Source organism: Oncorhynchus clarkii, chromosome 29, assembly GCF_045791955.1.
Source record: "Oncorhynchus clarkii lewisi isolate Uvic-CL-2024 chromosome 29, UVic_Ocla_1.0, whole genome shotgun sequence".
NCBI classification, from domain to species: domain Eukaryota; kingdom Metazoa; phylum Chordata; class Actinopteri; order Salmoniformes; family Salmonidae; genus Oncorhynchus; species Oncorhynchus clarkii.
This window is the reverse complement of record NC_092175.1, coordinates 14,144,369-14,158,354: the sequence shown is the minus strand read 5'-3', so window position 1 is coordinate 14,158,354 and position 13,986 is coordinate 14,144,369.

Below are 13,986 nucleotides of genomic sequence, written 5' to 3'. Positions count from 1 at the left end.
GAAGCTGATTGAGAAAATGCCAAGCTGTCATCACGGCAAAAGGTGGCTACTTGGAAGAATATAAAATATATTTAGATTTGTTGTCTTTTTTGGTTACTACATGATTCCATATGTGTTATTTCATAGTTTTGATATCTTCACTTTTTTACAATGAAGAAAATAGTAAAAATAATGAAAAACCCTTGAATAAGTAGGTGTGTTCAAATTTTTGACTGGTACTGTTGATGTGAGGGCTACTGGGCAATAGTCATTTAAGCAGCTTACCTATGCGTTGTTGGGCACGAGGACTATGGTGGTCTGCTTGAAACAAATTGGTATTACAGACAGGGACAGAGAGAGATTGACAATGTCAGGGAAGCTGATTACGCTCTGAGTATGCATCCTGGTATCCCGCGGCCTTGTGAATGTTAACCTGTTCAAAGGTCTTACATTGGCTATGGAGAGTGAGATCACACAGTCGTCCAGAACAGCTGGTGCTTTCACGCATGGTTTAGTGTTGCTTGCCTCAAAGTGAGCATAGAAGGCATTTAGCTTGTGTGGTAGGCTCACGTCGCTGGCAGCTCATGGCTGGGTTTCACTTTGTAATCCGTGATAGTTTCCAAGCCCTGCCATATCCATTGCGCTACAGAGGAGGTACAGCCGATGTTGACAGATGCTATCTGTTGTTGCAAAATGTAGCAAACGTGTATAACTCATTGCATCTCCATTCACATTAAATGTGATTGTTCAGTTGTTTCTCTGAAACATCTTCCAGACAAATTCCAATTTCTATGGGATCCTTATAAACAGAGAATGTGTTATTCTTATTCACCAATTTATAGATAAACTTCAAATATTAAAACATATACATGTATTGTATTAGTTTGAGGAAATTTTGATACAGCTATTTGGCCACAGTATCTTCCAACTCTACACTATTGCTATTGCTGGTTGATGCCTCTGATTCATAGCTTCATGTCTTGTGCTTTCTCATTTTTATTAACATTTGAACTGCCGCCTGCTTGCCAAGCACCCAGAAGAGGAAACTCTCTTTGCTATCCCTGAAGTTTGTGTGACGTTTTTCACATTTCCAAAGTGGTAATTTAAAATGTTTTAGACCTCCACAGAGGTCTAATGTTGAGATGAGTCCACACTCCACCCCCCATTCCATCTGCTGTGTAGATCCTGTGACCACAAATGAATGGGAGAGATAGGCACCGTCTAATATGAGTAAATTGTACAGTGTCAATCTTTCCCATTCATTTGGGATTGAGTTATAGAGCTGGATCTATACAACAGATGGCATGGGACATGGACTTATCTCAACATTAGACCACTTTGGAGGTCTGAAAATGTTTGACAAACATAATGGGAATGCACAAATGTATGTTCAACATTCACAATTTACAGCAATAATGATTTCTCGTTCTAGGTTCCATTTGATTTTCTAACACAGATAGAGTATTTGCACTCGATATCATAGCGACGTTGACGGATGGAATCTGAACCTCCAGAGAATCAACTGTGGGAGTAATCTTACACAGAGCGTAAGCCAGTAGAAATGAGAGGGTGAGGAAAGCAGAGCACGACTCCACCAAGCTGATTATTGCTCACAAGCCTATAAATCAGGGAACATCTGCAGCTTCACGTATTCTGACGCCATTGGCGTCCTGCAAGTGAGAAAGCTGCCTTAATCAAAGCTCACACAATGCATTTAGCAGGACACTCAGTGTATAATGCGACTTGACCGGGTGTCGAATCTCACAAAATGCATTTAGTAGGACGCCCAATGTCTATGTGACCCGGCCGGGCGTTGAATATCCCACAGAGCTAAAGCCTAGCCATTTAGGTCTCTTACTCTGCACATGCCACATTGTGATGAACTGAAAGCATTTGTCTTCACATTTGTTCGAGGCAGAATTCAAGTATTGTGAATGCATTATATGCGTTTATACATTTTCATAGGCTTTTCATGTAACAAGTGTACATTTATAATGATCATAATATTAGGTAATTATAATGCACTATGAAGTAATAGAAGGCATGGATTATATTTTCATCCATAATGCAATATACACACATATGGTTCCAAGACAGTGCTGCCACAATGTCTACCAAATAATAGTTTTGAGTTCAAATGCAAGTGGATGACTGGAAAGCTTCAGAAAACACAATTTCTCCCACAAATTCCAGTGAAACTATAGTATTTGTTAACCTGCTCACTGCAATTGACACATAATCTACAGTGCAGTATCATGTCCCATGATAGCAGGGCTCACCTGGTGCCTGACAATTCACTGCTACTACAGTAGTCTAGTTTTTTATTACTATGGGTGTGTCTAAAGGGCCACATGCATGTTGTCTGGGCAAACAAATATTTAATAATACTGCATGTTTGTATGAGTAAACCACATCCATATTATATGAAACTCCAATCTACTCTGTTTCATGTATTTCTTGCTCACAGGTTCTTTCCTCTTTGTGACATATCCTTTTTCTTCCAAGAGTATTATTCTAAACAAAACAAAAAGATTATGATTCATAAAGGATTGTTGTGTATACAGATGAAAGATTTGGAGGACTTCCGGAGGTCAATTTCTTGTCTCTTGAGTAATCTAAGGGTTTGTTTGATCTTATATAGTTAAATCTAAGTAACAAAATCCTTGAGAAATGGCTTCATAATATAGACTTTGACATCATTAAGCACGGATAAGATTGTCAGTTCCATCCGGGATCCTTGGGACTTTCCTACCCTAAACCCTAACCCTTACCCTTACCCTAAACCTTACCTTAACCATTTTAAATTTAAACTTCAATGAGGTAGTGACGTCCCAAGCATTCCGCATAGCACAGATCCTGATAAAATGCTGATTTCAGGATTTCTTTGCATAAAACGCAATTAATTTAAATGGCCTTAGACTTTTATTATAGGCTCTACTCCTCTTTGACCGTTTAAGCATGTGGCTCAGATGAAACTACCCAGGCATTACATATATCTCCTTTAACTGTTGATATTTGTTTGCATTGTCAACCAAACACAATTCAATATTACTTTTGTAATACAGTAAACAGTCTAAAGTTATCTTACAAACTAATGTAACAGTTGTATTCCACCAGGAAATGAGTAATACATGTAGCTTAAGAAACAAGATTCATACAATGAATAACTTGCTAGTAACAGACAATACCTTTGATACAGTGGTAGCAATACAAGATTATAACATTTACAGAAAATACAGAAATACCAGTGTGTTGCTGTTTATATTCAGAACCATATTCCTGTAAAGGTAAGAGCGGATCTCATGTTAAATACTGTTGAAGTAATATGGCTACAGGTACATCTACCTCCCCTAAACCCCATTCTGGTGGGAAGTTGCTATAGACCACTAAGTGCTAACAGTCAGTATCTGGATAACGTGTGAAATGCTTGATAATGTATGTGATATCAACATTGCCACTCCTATTTGCCATCTCTTCAATTTAAGCCTAGTAGAAAGTTTGCCCTCAGGCCTGAAGGGAAACAAAAGTAATTCCGCTACCTAAGAATATTAAAGCCCCCTTTACTGGCTCAAATAGCCTACCAATCAGCCTGTTACCAACCCGTAGTAAAGTTTTGGAAAAAATTGTGTTTGACCAGATACAATGCTATTTTACAGTAAACAAATTGACAACAGACTTTCAGCACGCTTATAGGGAAGGACATTCAACAAGCACAGCACTTACACAAATTACTGATGACTGGCTGAGATAAATTGATAAAAAGATTGTGGGGGCTGTTTTGTAAGACTTCAGTGTCGCTATAGACATTATCGATCATAGCCTGCTGCTGGAAAAACGTTAGTTATGGCTTTACACCCCCAGCTATATTGTAGATAAAGAGTTACCTGCTTAACAGAACACAGAGGATGTTCTTTAATGGAAGCCTCTCCAACATAATCCAGGTAGAATCAGGAATTTCCCAGGGTAGCTGTTTAGGTCCTTTACTTTTTGCAATCTTTACTAATGATGTTACGGTGCGTGAATGAGGACCCAAAAGCGAATTAACGTAAACAGAGCTTCTTTAATAACAAAACAAAACGTAGGCTCGGATGGACCGGCAGGTTCCGACAGGACAGGACAAGGTTGCAGCAAACATGACGATAGTCTGGTTCAGGCATGAACAACACAAACAAGAATCCGACAAAGACAGGAGCAGAAACAGAGAGAGATATAGAGGACTAATCAGAGGGAAAAAGGGAACAGGTGGGAAAAGGGGTGACGAGGTAGTTAGGAGGAGACAAGGCACAGCTGGGGAAAAGAGGGGGAGAAAAGGTAACCTAACAACGACCAGCAGAGGGAGACAGGGTGAAGGGAAAGGACAGAAACAAGACACAACATGACAGTACATGACAGTACCCCCCCACTCACCGAGCGCCTCCTGGCGCACTCGAGGAGGAAACCTGGCGGCAACGGAGGAAATCATCGATCAGCGCACGGTCCAGCACGTCCCGAGAGGGAACCCAACTCCTCTCCTCAGGACCGTACCCCTCCCAATCTACTAGGTACTGATGACCACGGCCCCGAGGACGCATGTCCAAAATCCTACGGACCCTGTAGATGGGTGCGCCCTCGACAAGGATGGGGGGGGGGGGGGGGAAGACGAGCGGGGGCGCGAAGAACGGGCTTGATACAGGAGACATGGAAGACCGGGTGGACGCGACGAAGGTATCGCGGAAGAAGAAGTCGAACTGCGACAGGATTAATGACCTGAGAAATACGGAACGGACCAATGAACCGCGGGGTCAACTTGCGAGAAGTGGTCTTAAGGGGAAGGTTCTGAGTGGAGAGCCAAACTCTCTGACCGCGACAATATCTAGGACTCTTAGTTCTACGCTTATTAGCAGCCCTCACAGTCTGCGCCCTATAACGGCAAAGTGCAGACCTGACCCTCTTCCAGGTGCGCTCGCAACGTTGGACAAAAGCCTGAGCGGAGGGGACGCTGGACTCGGCGAACTGAGATGAGAACAGCGGAGGCTGGTACCCGAGGCTACTCTGAAAAGGAGATAGCCCGGTCGCAGACGAAGGAAGCGAGTTGTGGGCGTATTCTGCCCAGGGGAGCTGTTCTGACCAAGACGCAGGGTTGCGAAAAGAAAGACTGCGTAAGATGCGACCAATAGTCTGATTGGCCCGTTCTGCTTGACCGTTAGACTGGGGGTGAAAGCCGGAAGAGAGACTGACGGAAGCCCCAATCAAACGGCAAAACTCCCTCCAAAATTGAGACGTGAATTGCGGACCTCTGTCCGAAACGACGTCTGACGGAAGGCCATGAATTCTGAAAACATTCTCGATGATGATTTGTGCCGTCTCTTTAGCAGAAGGAAGCTTAGCAAGGGGAATAAAATGAGCCGCCTTAGAGAACCTGTCGACAACCGTAAGAATAACAGTCTTCCCCGCTGACGAAGGCAGTCCGGTGACAAAATCTAAGGCGATGTGAGACCACGGTCGAGAGGGAATGGGAAGCGGCCTGAGACGGCCGGCAGGAGGAGAGTTACCGGACTTAGTCTGCGCGCAGACCGAACAAGCAGCCACGAAGCGACGCGTGTCATGCTCCCGGGTGGGCCACCAAAAGCGCTGGCGAATGGAAGCAAGCGTACCCCGAACGCCAGGGTGGCCGGCTAACTTGGCAGAGTGAGCCCACTGAAGAACGGCCAGACGAGTAGGAACGGGAACGAAAAGAAGGTTCCTGGGACAAGCGCGCGGCGACGGAGTTTGAGTGAGTGCTTGCTTTACCTGCCTCTCAATTCCCCAGACAGTCAACCCGACAACACGCCCCTCAGGGAGAATCCCCTCGGGGTCAGTGGAGGCTACTGAAGAACTGAAGAGACGAGATAAAGCATCAGGCTTGGTGTTCTTAGAGCCCGGACGATAAGAAATCACGAACTCGAAACGAGCGAAAAACAGCGCCCAGCGCGCCTGACGCGCATTAAGTCGTTTGGCAGAACGGATGTACTCAAGGTTCCTATGGTCAGTCCAAACGACAAAAGGAACGGTCGCCCCCTCCAACCACTGTCGCCATTCGCCTAGGGCTAAGCGGATGGCGAGCAGTTCGCGGTTTCCCACATCATAGTTACGTTCCGACGGCGACAGGCGATGAGAAAAATACGCGCAAGGGTGGACCTTGTCGTCAGAGAAGGAGCGCTGAGAAAGAATGGCTCCCACGCCCACCTCTGACGCGTCAACCTCGACAATGAACTGTCTAGAGACGTCAGGTGTAACAAGGATAGGTGCGGATGTAAAACGATTCTTGAGGAGATCAAAAGCTCCCTGGGCGGAAACGGACCACTTAAAGCACGTCTTGACAGAAGTAAGGGCTGTGAGAGGGGCTGCCACCTGACCGAAATTACGGATGAAACGACGATAGAAGTTCGCGAAGCCGAGAAAGCGCTGCAACTCGACGCGTGACTTAGGGACGGGCCAATCAATGACAGCTTGGACCTTAGCGGGATCCATCTTAATGCCTTCAGCGGAAATAACAGAACCGAGAAATGTGACGGAGGAGGCATGAAAAGAGCACTTCTCAGCCTTCACAAAAAGACAATTCTCTAAAAGGCGCTGGAGGACACGTCGAACGTGCTGAACATGAATCTGGAGTGACGGTGAAAAAATCAGGATATCGTCAAGGTAAACGAAAACAAAGATGTTCAGCATGTCTCTCAGGACATCATTGACTAATGCCTGAAAGACAGCTGGAGCGTTAGCGAGGCCGAAAGGAAGAACCCGGTATTCAAAGTGCCCTAACGGAGTGTTAAACGCCGTCTTCCACTCGTCCCCCTCCCTGATGCGCACGAGATGGTAAGCGTTACGAAGGTCCAACTTAGTGAAAAACCTGGCTCCCTGCAGGATCTCGAAGGCTGAAGACATAAGAGGAAGCGGATAACGATTCTTCACTGTTATGTCATTCAGCCCTCGATAATCTATGCAGGGGCGCAGGGACCCGTCCTTCTTCTTAACAAAAAAAAACCCCGCTCCGGCGGGAGAGGAGGAGGGGACTATGGTACCGGCGGCAAGAGCTACAGACAAATAATCTTCGAGAGCCTTACGTTCGGGAGCCGACAGAGAGTATAGTCTACCCCGGGGGGGAGTGGTTCCCGGAAGGAGATCAATACTACAATCATACGACCGGTGTGGAGGAAGAGAGGTGGCCCTGGACCGACTGAACACCGTGCGCAGATCGTGATATTCCTCCGGCACCCCTGTCAAATCACCAGGCTCCTCCTGTGAAGAAGAGACAGAGGAAACAGGAGGGATAGCAGACATTAAACATTTCACATGACAAGAGACGTTCCAGGAAAGGATAGAATTACTAGACCAATTAATGGAAGGATTATGACAAACTAGCCAGGGATGGCCCAAAACAACAGGTGTAAAAGGTGAACGAAAAATTAAAAAAGAAATGGTTTCGCTATGATTACCAGAAACAGTGAGGGTTAAAGGTAGCGTCTCACGCTGAATCCTGGGGAGAGGACCACCATCCAGGGCGAACAAGGCCGTGGACTCCCTTAACTGTCTGAGAGGAATGTCATGTTCCCGAGCCCAGGTCTCGTCCATAAAACAGCCCTCCGCCCCAGAGTCTATTAAGGCACTGCAGGAAGCTGACGAACCGGTCCAGCGTAGATGGACCGACAAGGTAGTGCAGGATCTTGAAGGAGAGACAGGAGTAGTAGCGCTCACCAGTAGCCCTCCGCTTACTGATGAGCTCTGGCTTTTACTGGACATGAAGTGACAAAATGACCAGCAGAACCGCAATAGAGACAGAGGCGGTTGGTGATTCTCCGTTCCCTCTCCTTAGTCGAGATGCGGATACCTCCCAGCTGCATAGGCTCAGCACCCGAGCCGGCAGAGGAAGATGGTAGTGATGCGGAGAGGGGGGCAACGGAGAACGCGAGCTCCTTTCCACGAGCTCGGTGACGAAGATCAACCCGTCGCTCAATGCGAATAGCGAGTTCAATCAAGGAATCCACGCTGGAAGGAACCTCCCGGGAGAGGATCTCATCCTTTACCTCTGCGCGGAGACCCTCCAGAAAACGAGCGAGCAAAGCCGGCTCGTTCCAGCCACTGGAGGCAGCAAGAGTGCGAAACTCAATAGAGTAGTCTGTTATGGATCGATTACCCTGACATAGGGAAGACAGGGCCCTGGAAGCCTCCTCCCCAAAAACAGATCGATCAAAAACCCGTATCATCTCCTCCTTAAAGTCCTGATACTGGTTAGTACACTCAGCCCTTGCCTCCCAGATTGCCGTGCCCCACTCACGAGCCCGTCCAGTAAGGAGAGATATGACGTAGGCGACACGAGCAGTGCTCCTGGAGTAAGTGTTGGGCTGGAGAGAAAACACAATATCACACTGGGTGAGGAACGAGCGGCATTCAGTGGGCTCCCCAGAGTAACACGGCGGGTTATTGATTCTGGGCTCCGGAGATTCGAAAGCCCTGGAAGTGGCCGGTGGATCGAGGCGGAGATGGTGAACCTGTTCTGTGAGGTTGGAGACTTGGGTGGCCAGGGTCTCAACGGCATGCCGAGCAGCAGACAATTCCTGCTTGTGTCTGCCTAGCATCGCTCCCTGGATCTCGACGGCTGAGTGGAGAGGATCCGAAGTCGCTGGGTCCATTCTTGGTCGGATTCTTCTGTTACGGTGCGTGAATGAGGACCCAAAAGCGAATTAACGTAAACAGAGCTTCTTTAATAACAAAACAAAACGTAGGCTCGGATGGACCGGCAGGTTCCGACAGGACAGGACAAGGTTGCAGCAAACATGACGATAGTCTGGTTCAGGCATGAACAACACAAACAAGAATCCGACAAAGACAGGAGCAGAAACAGAGAGAGATATAGAGGACTAATCAGAGGGAAAAAGGGAACAGGTGGGAAAAGGGGTGACGAGGTAGTTAGGAGGAGACAAGGCACAGCTGGGGAAAAGAGGGGGAGAAAAGGTAACCTAACAACGACCAGCAGAGGGAGACAGGGTGAAGGGAAAGGACAGAAACAAGACACAACATGACAGTACATGACAAATGACCTGCCACTGGCTTTGAGTAAAGCCAGAGTGTCTATGTATGCGGATGACTCAGCACTATACACGTCAGCTACCACAGCAACTGAAATGACTGCAACACTTAACAAAGAGCTGCAGGTAGTTTCAGAATTGGTGGCAAGGAATACATTTGTCCTAAATACTAAAAGCATTGTATTTGGGACAAGTCAATCACTAAACCCTAAACCTCAATAATAATACATAATAAATGATGTGGAAATTGAGCAAGTTGAGGTGACTAAACTGCTTGCAGTAACCCTGGATTGGAAACTGTCATGGTCAAAACATATTGATACAACAGTAGCTAAGATGGGGAGAAGTCTGTCCATAATAAAGTGTTACTCTAACTTCTTAACAGAACTATCAACAAGGCAGGTCCTACAGGCTCTAGTTTTGTCACACCTGGACTACTGTTAATTTGTGTGGTCAGGTGCCACAAAGCGGGACTTAGGAAAATAGCAATTGGCTCAGAAAAGGGCAGCACTGCTGGCCCTTGGATGTACACAGATAGGAAACATTATGCATGTCAATCTCTCCTGGCTCAAAGTGGAGGAGAGTGACTTCATCAGTACTTCATCACTACAATAAAATGTTATTGGTCACATACACATATTTAGCAGATGTTATTGCGGGTGTAGCGAAGTGCTTGTAAAAAACAAAATACTGCAAAGTTGCTTAGGAGCTAGAAGCAGAGCTGCCATATCTGTCGGCGCCATCTTTCCCTGTCCCAAAGCCCAGCTCATTTGTGAGAGGTATTGACCCGCTGAAAGCACCGAGCTTTCTATTTAAAGGACAAGCACACAGCTCATACACCAATGCATACCCCACAAGACTTGCCACCAGAGGTCTCTTCACAGTCCCCAAGCCCAGAACAGATTATGGGAGGTGTACAGTACTACATAGAGCCATGACTACATGGAACCCTACATCAGGTAACTGATGGAAGTAGTAGAATCAGATTTTTTTAAACGATACAAATTCACCTTATGGAACAACGGGGACTGTGAAGCAACAAAAACAGAGGCGCAAACACACACATACACATGGATTTTGTGTTGTAGATATGTGGTAGTGGAGTCTGGGCCTGAGGGCACACACTTAGTGGGTTGTGAAATCTGTTATGAATGCATTGTAATCTTTATAAATTTGCATAACTACCTTAATTTTTGCAGACCACAGGGGATCCATAATAAATACAAACACATCCATGGCCATATTTAGAGGTTAATGTAACTATAAATGTTTTCTTATGTAATCATAGAAGAGGTTTATGTTCAAGATAGCATGCAAATGTTGCAGGTCTGTGTAGATTTTAACAATTGCTCTAATAACATGTGCAGAATCTCAAACAGCATTGATCACTTACACTGTGTACTTGTATTGTAATGTTGTTTTATAAATACAAAATATCTGACATTGCTATGCTTTTAAATGGTTGAAAGCTCAGTGATAACACATTTAGATGACAACTTAACCAAATATATCTGAACTAGTTTTTCCATTGGAATTTGGTTGTGCTTTAGATGATTGAAGCATAGTGATAACACATTGGGAATTCAACTAACTTCTGTCTTTTTGAATGGGTGAATAAAGGTTGAAATCTCATTGATCTACGTCAAAACCAAACATTACCCAAATTTCAATGTTGAAATTACGTGGGTGCCCTGTGGGATGTGTTTCTCGGATGACAATGTTTATTATGCGAACAGTACAATCACTTGAGATTGATAATGAAACTAAAGACACTTTACATGATCTTAATGTGAACACAGCTGTAAAACTGCAGACCAAATTGTTGTAAATGACTGATAATTTAGTATTATCAAGATGTAGCTATATTTTGATTTTGTGGCTAGCATTCAATGCCCAAAGGAGACAAGGTTTGGCAGCTGACACATGACAAAGAATCATAAGTATTGTGTGACACGCTGATAGACATGCATTTGAAATGTAATTACATTTTCGACATCAAACCAATCGTATTTTCAAGTTCCTCCTGAAAATTGAAATGACATCATATCCCCCGTCACCTCAGCCTTCAATATCAACAAACAGAGTCACCAACCAAGCCTCTGTGGCCTTGCTAGTTGCCTAGGAAACTGGAGAACACTTTCTGTGAGTTGAATGACTAAACAATACTTCCTGTCCATTGAGCTTCATGTAACTAAATCTCACTGCAACTGTTTGTATGTAAACAAGAACAGACTGAACTTGCTGTTAGTTTTAGGATCCAAATTTCGCTGTTGGACGATCAAAGTCGAGAGATGAGAAGACATTTGGCACTGTGTTGTCCGATGATGGTCTAAAACTGCATTCTTGCCGTCAGAGTTATTCGGCCAGTATATAAAAAGAGAGGGACCAGCGAAATGATATACTGCAAGTGCCAAGCATGTAATAAAGCAGAGGACTGTTCTAGTAGGGCTGGAGCCGAGAGTTAATTTGGACTCTCAGAATTTAGTTGGCTTCAACAGAAGTGCCTGAACTACTCTGTGTCCATATCAGTTGTGGGCAGAGGTAAGAGGTTTGCTGGCCAACTTTTGCATGCCTGAGTGAGTGACTGAATACTGAAGGCCCTTGGGGGGTGGGGGGAGTACAGTGATTGATGTCTCAGGAGCTGGCTAGAGAATGTTCCTTGGTTCACTAAGACGAGTGCTGAGCGATGAACTGAAATGTTGGTTATTTTCTGGATTTTAAACAACTAATTGACCAGCATCGGTTCAACAATTTGAATTAAATTTCCTTCGTTTTTTTTCTTTGAGCTCAATGAGCTCAATGCGCACATTCCATAGTTTCTCTAGAGATAAATCAGATCAGCCTGAACTGTGCTATGCACTAGCGAGTTATAGTTTCCAACAGGACAAAATTCTAGCTGCATAGTTTAGTGCGGAAAACATGGTAGTTAACTATCATGACCATAATCCATTACCGCCAGTCTGTGTGTTTCTTTTAGCCTGCTACTTTGGGTTAGTGTAGGGTAGACACGGACAGAAGACACAGAAGAATGCAAGATCGAGAGGGATAGAAAGCTGAAGAAAGCTGAAGTTTACATACACTTAGGTTGGAGTCATTAAAGCTTGTTTTTCAACCACTCCACAAATTTCTTGTTTAACAAACTATAGTTTTGGCTAGTCGGTTAGGACATCTACTTTGTGCATGAAACAAGTAATTTTTCCAACAATTGTTCACAGACAGATTATTTCACTTATAATTGACTGTATCACAATTCCAGTGGGTCAAAAGTTTACATACACTAAGTTGACTGTGCCTTTAAACAGCTGTCATGGCTTTAGAAGCTTCTGATTGGCTAACTGACATAATTTGAGTCAATTGGAGGTGTACCTGTGGATGTATTTCAAGGCCTACCTTGAAACTCAGTTCCTCGTTGCTTGACATCATGGGAAAATCAAAAGAAATCAACCAAGACCTCAGAAAACAAATTGTAGACCTCCACAAGTCTGGTTCATCCTTGGGAGCAATTGCCAAATGCTTGAAAGTACCACGTTCATCTGTACAAACAATAGTACACAAGTATAAACAACATGGGACCAGGCAGCTGTCATACCGCTAAGGAAGGAGACGCGTTCTGTCTCCTAGAGATGAACGTACTTTGGTGTGAAAAGTGCAAATCAATTACAGGGCAACAGCAAAGGACCTTGCGAAGTTGCTGGAGGAAACAGGTACAAAAATATCTATATCCACAGTAAAACTAGTCCTATATTGACATAACCTGAAAGTCCGCTCAGCAAGGAAGAAGCCACTGGTCCTAAACCGCCATAAAAATTGCCAGACCACGGTGCACATGCATATGGGGACAAAGACCATACTTTTTGGAGAAATGTCCTCTGGTCAGATGAAACAAAAATCAAACTGTTTGGCCATAATGACCATCGTTATGTTTGGAGGAAAAAGGGGGACGCTTGCAAGCCGAAGAACACGTGTGAAGCACGGGGATGGCAGCATCATGTTGTGGGGTTGTTTTGCTGTAGGAGGGACTGGTGCACTTCACAAAATAGATGGCATTATAAGGGTGGAAAATTATGTGGATATATTGAAGCAACATCTCAAGACATCAGTCAGGAAGTTAAAGCTTGGTCGCAAATGGGTCTTCCAAATGGACAATGACACCAAGCATACTTCCAAAGTTGTGGCAAAATGGCTTAAAGACAACAAAGTCATGGTATTGGAGTGACCATCACAAAGCCCTGACCTCAAAACTAGAAAATTTGTGGGCAGAACTGAAAAAGCGTGTGCGAGCAATGAGGCCTACAAACCTGACTCAGTTACACAAGCTCTGTCAGGAAGAATGGGCCAAAATTCACCCAACTTATTGTGGGAAGCTTGTGGAAGGCTACTCGAAACGTTTGACCCAAGTTAAACAGTTTAAATATATTGCTATCAAATTCTAATTGAGTGTATGTAAACTTCTGACCCACTGGGAATGATAATTCTCTCTACTATTATTATGACATTTCACATTCTTAAAATAAAGTGGTGATCCTAACTGACCTAAGACAGGGAATGTTTACTAGGATTAAATGTCAGGAATTGTGAAATGCTGAGTTTAAATGTATTTGGCTAAGGTGTATGTAAACTTCAGACTTCAACTGTAAGTACTCAGACCTTTTGCTATGAGACTCGAAATTGAAATCAGTTGCATCCTGTTTCCATTGATCATCCTTGAGATTTTTCTACAACCTGATTGGAGTCCACCTGTGGTAAATGCAATTGATTGGACATGATTTGGAAAGGCACACACCTGTCTATATAATTTCCCACAATTGACAGTGCATGTCAGAGCAAAAACCAAGCCATGAGGTGTGATGGGTTCTGTCTTCTAAACTTGAAATATCATTATCCATGTTACTGAGGGAGAGGGAGGAATGCAGAGAGTTTACATTCTGTCAGAACATGTTATTGTTAGATATTAGGTATCCAATGG